Raw genomic sequence first — 6,000 nt, forward strand, 5'->3', positions numbered from 1 at the left:
GGCGGTAGTTCTTTAGTTTAGATAAGAGACACAAATTAAAGAGTATGGAGGGAAAATTGGCGCCAAAATTAGAATTGTTGGGTGTCTTTCTCAAGATAAAGGGCGGGAAAAACATTGCTCCTCTCAGATGGGGTTAATTTTGTCTTTTAACCCTCTTTGTGGGCCTCACGTACTTGCCACGTCACCAAGATGACGGAGAAGTTGAAAAAAAATGACAGAAGTACTTCAATGATAGCAATACTAGAGTCTGGGTATCACATTGGTACGATTAAGAGTTGAGGTATCACATTGGTAGGTACACCAGAGTTGAGGGACTGTTGGTGAAAAAAACTCTATTGGTAATGACTATAAAAAGTGACTGTACTAAAAGTAGATAATAGTCTTTCGATTGCTCAGAACAACAACAAAAGTAAAAAAAAAACACCTGACATTTAATTTAAACTAACACAATTGATGATCATCATTCTTCAAGCAACGAACCCTTTTGTTCTTTTTCGATTTCTTGGTTACTGGGAGAATTTAAAGTGTGAAAGAAAAAGGTGCAGGGGAATTTAGTACCTCCATTGCCCTAAATTGAAAAAACCTAAATTTTGGTTCATTTATATGCGCAACCTTGCACTGTTGTGATACACATGCCAATTAGTTCACTTTTATTTTTCACTATATATTCTAGATGGACATTTAAAAAATTTCATATTTGCACAAAATTTCATATTTTCAACTGAGTGAAAATGGAAAGCTAATACTAAATCATACTTACAGAAAAGATGAGAAAATTTCTAGCTTTGTCCGTAATAACTTTCAAAAGAAAAGGAAATCAACTTTACCATGAAAGCCAAAGCAGCCAAATTACTATTTCCATGTACCTAAATAACACAATAAAAATAAATACAGAAACTTTGACAAATAGAAAAAATAAGAGTTTACGTCAAGCCAAGTATGTAACTAGGCCTCATCATTTTAGTCCACGGATCCGAAAAAGTCCGCGGAGGCCCGTAAGCCCGATGAGCTTTTACCCGGCCCAGCACGTGACAAGCTTGCTTCTGTGGGTAGAGGGCCGAGATTAGCTTAGAGGTGTGAAACTCGGCCCGGCCCGTAAAAACCCGATAATAAAAAATATATCATACATATTCTATTAGTTTTAGAATAAAACTATGGCATTATGAAGCAACTATATGAATGAAACTTCTCGGGATCGATCGACACCAACCGATATGATCGGTATATATATTTAGTGACACTGTAAAAATTTCATCCAATTCAGACCTCATTTGACCGTCGAAAATTCCGGTAAACCGAAAACAACACTAATATGCTTTAAGGGAGGACCCATTACCAAGATGGGAACGCCAAAAGTCGTTTGCATATCTAAAATCGCCTAATTTTTGTCACCAATCGTGTGTGGTCGCACACTTACACCGAGAAAACCCATTTAGTGAAGCCCCGGTCAATGTGGGTTTTAATATGTTAAAACGCTTATTTTTTAGTTAATCGTAGGTACTGACGGTCAAACAATGTCCAAAACAGACGAAATTTTTACAAGTTCCCTAAATATATATACCGATCACATCTGCTAGTGTCGATCGACTATATTTCGAACTGGAGTTGTCGATCGCCGAAGTGTCTACTAATATATCATAACCTTTATATTAGGTTTATAATAAAAACTATCGCATTATGAAGCGACTATATGAAGGAAACTTCTACGGATCGATCGACACTATCCGATGTGAATGGTATATATATTTAGTGATCCTATAAAAATTTCATCCAATTCGGACCTCGTTTAACCGTCGGAATTTCCAGTAAACCAAACAGACCACTAATATATCCTAAGGGATGACCTATTACCAAGATACGAATACCGAAAGCCATTTGCATATCTGAAATCACCTAATTTTTGTCAAGAATCGTGCGCGGTCGCACCAAGAAAACTCATTTGGCAAAGTCCCGGTCAATGGGGTTTTTAATATATTAAAACGCCTCTTTTTTAGTGATTGTAGGTACGGATGGTCAAACCATGTCGAAAACAGGCAAATTTTTACGGGTTCCTTCAATATATATACCGATCACAAATGCTGGTGTCGATTGACCATATTTCAAACTGCAGTTGTCGATCGCCGAAGTGTCTACTAATGTATGATAACATTTATATTAGGTTTATAATAAAAACTATCGCATTATGAAGTGACTATATGAAGGAAACTTCTACGGATCGATCGACACCATCCGATGTGATCAGTATATATATTTAGTGATCCTAAAAAACTCATCCAATTCAGACCTCGTTTAACCGTTGGAATTTCTGGTAATCAAAAAACACCACTAATATGCCCTAAGGGAAGACCCATTACCAAGATGCGAACACAGAAACTCATTTGCATATATGAAATCACCTAATTTTTGTCACCGATCGTGCGCTGTCTCCCTTAGAAAATCCATTTGGAAAATCTCCGGTCAATAGGGGTTTTAATATGTCAAAACGCCTTTTTTTTATTTTATCGTAAATACGGACGGTCAAACCAAGTTCAAAAAGGACGAATTTTTTATGGGTTCCCTAAACATATATACCGATCACATCTGCTAGTGTCAATCGATCATATTTCAAACTGGAGTTGTCGATCGCCGAAGTGTCTACTAATGTATCATAACCTTTATATTAGGTTTATAATAAAACTATCGCATTACGAAGCGACTATATGAAGGAAACTTCTACGGATCGATCGACACCATCCGTTGTGATCGGTATATATATTTAGTGATCCTATAAAAATTTCAACCAATTCAGATCTCATTTAACCGTCGGAATTTCCGGTAAACCAAAAACACCACTAATATGTCCTAAGGGATGACCCATTACCAAGATACGAATACCGAAAGCTGTTTGCATATCTGAAATCACCTAATTTTTGTCACAGATCGTGCGCGGTCGCCCTAAGAAAATCCAATTGGCAAAGCTCCGATCAATGGGGGTTTTAATATGTCAAAACATCTCTTTTTTAGTTTACCGTAGGTACAGACAGTCAAATCATGTTCAAAACGGACGAAATTTTTACGGGTTCCCTAAATATATATACCGATCACTTCTGCTAGTGTCAATCGACCATATTTTGAACAGGAGTTGTCGATCGCTGAAGTGTCTACTAATGTATCATCACTTTTATGTTAGGTTTTATAATAAAACTATCGTATTATGAAGCGACTATATGAAAGAAACTTCTAGGGATCAATCGACACCTTCCGATGTGATTGGTATATATACTTCGTGATTCTTTTAAATTTTCATCCAATTCGGACCTCGTTTGACCGTCAGAATTTTTGGTAAACCAAAAACACCACTAATATATGCCCTAAGGGAAGACCCATTACCAAGATACGAATACCGAAAGTCATTTGCATATCTGACATTACCTAATGTTTGTTACCGTTCGTGCGTGGTCGCATCAATGAAACCCATTTGGAAAAGCCCTGGTCAATGCGAGTTTTAATATGTCAAACGCCTCGTTTTTAGTTAACCGTTGGTACAAATGATCAAAACCATGTCCAAAACGGACGAAATTTTGACGGGTTCCATAAATATATATACCGATCACATATGTTGTGTCAATCGACTATATTTCGAACAGGAGTTGTCGATCGCCGAAGTGTCTACTAATGTATTATAACATTTTATATTAGGTTTATAATAAAAACTATCGCATTATGAAGCGACTATATGTAGGAAAACTTCTACGGATCGATCGACACCATCCGATGTGATCGGTATATATATTTAGTGATCCTATAAAAATTTCATCTAATTCAGACCTCGTTTAACCGTTAGAATTTCCGGTAAACCAAAAACACCACTAATATGCCATAAGGGAAGACCCGTTACCAAGATGCGAACACCAAAACCCGTTTGCATATATGAAATAACCTAACTTTTTCACCGATCGTGCGCGGTCTCCCTAAGAAAATCTATTTGGCAAAGCTCCGATCAATGGGGTTTTAATATGTTAAAACACCTCTTTTGTAGTTTACCGTAGGTACGAACGAGCAAACCATGTTCAAAATAGATGAAATATTTACGGGTTTCCTAAATATATATATTGATCACATCTGCTAGTGTCGATCGACCATATTTCGAACTGGAGTTGTCGATCGCTGAAGTGTCTACTAATGTATCATAACTTTTATATTAGGTTTATAATAAAACTATCGCATTATGAAGCGACTTAATGAATGAGACTTATAGGGATCGATCGACACCATCTGATGTGATCGGTATATATATTTAGTGATCCTATTAAAATTTCATCCAATTCAGATCTCGTTTAACCGTCGGAATTTCCGATAAATTAAAAACTCCACAAATATGCGTTAAGGGAAGACCCATTACCAAGATGCGAACACCGAAAGCCGTTTGCATATTTGAAGTTACCTAATTTTTGTCACCGATCATGCGCGGTCTCAAAGAGGAAACCCATTTGGTTAAGCCCCGGTCAATAAGGTTTTATTATGTCAAAACGCATCTTTTTTGGTTTACCGTAGGTATATACGGTTAAATGAAGTTCAAAACGAACACAATTTTTATATGGTTTCTAAATATATATATCGATCACATCTATTGGTGTCGATCGACAATATTTCGAAACTATAATTTATCTGTGACTTTTTTTTAATGAATGTTTTCTAATAATTATTTTATTGTTCCAAACCCTTAAGTAAGAGTGTTATTTTTTTCTTCTAATACAAGCTCGTAAGGTCCGGCCTTTAAAAACCTTTAAGACCCAACCCGTAAAACCCCGCATGACCCGCTTTAAGTGGGCGGGTTTGAATATTCATATTTGTGAAAATACCCGATCTGACCCGGTCTATTACTTATTTAAATTTACTAAAATTTGACTAGGCCTGATTTAGGCCCGCCGCTAATGCGCTGGGCCGGCTTGGCCCGCCCGTTGAGGAGCCCTATATGTATGAATGTATGATTAACACGACAATGTCATATATTAAATTCTCTTAAAACATGAAGCAGCTCCACTTAGTGTTCATCCAAGACAGTCATAAAGCAGCTTCAAAATAGTAAGAAAAAACACCGGGGAGACCTGATTTACCAATTACCAGGCTCAATCCCACTTCTTGATAAGAAATGATAAAAATAAAACAATTATTTATTGTTTGATCTGGAATTACCTCGAGAAAAGCAGAGAGCTGCAGGTTGACTCAATAAGCCAAAAATACCTTCTTCTCCCTGTTGATGACAACCCTAATATGACAGCAACACTAAACCCCAGCATCACTAAACCCGAAATCAGTTACATACCTGCATTCGATGATTCAAAGTGAGTTTGATTATACTTTTTGACAAAACCCATAACATTTAGGGTTTGAAAGGGGAAGCAGAACCAATGGGTCACAACGACAAAATCGATCACAAAACCGAACATAATGGAGAGACAAAGAAGAAGATCCGTACGTTACCGATTACTATCATAATCCAGATTTTTTTTTTGGAAAGAAGGTTTTCATCGAAGGTTGAAGATGGAGAGCGAGAGAGAAGGGGGAAATCTGACGTGTGGATTCACATCGACCTTCTATACCCTGGTGAATGCCAGGACTATTCGAGGGTAAACCTGTAATTCAAATCAACAGAACAATAATGGGGACAAAGATAACTTGTTCAAAAAAATCATTTTTTTATATATTAGAAATTAAATGAAACTTAAAAATATTAAATGCAAATAATAATGTGAATAAATAAGATAAAGTTGATCAAACACACTGAGAACTACAGTTCATCAACAATAGCTATAAGCTAAGACAATTTTTGCAGTCAGATCATGCATACTTGCACACAATCTTTTTTTTATCTTTGATGAGTGCTCGATTACTCGACATCAATATTTAACCATGTAAGCATCATTAGTAGTATAAAGCAAGAGGGTATCGTTCACAAACCGGGGATCCAGCCAGGGCTTAGGATCACAACACTTAACACGAATTCATAAAGATATAAAA

This window comes from Argentina anserina, chromosome 6, assembly GCF_933775445.1.
Source record: "Argentina anserina chromosome 6, drPotAnse1.1, whole genome shotgun sequence".
In the NCBI taxonomy this organism is placed as follows: domain Eukaryota; kingdom Viridiplantae; phylum Streptophyta; class Magnoliopsida; order Rosales; family Rosaceae; genus Argentina; species Argentina anserina.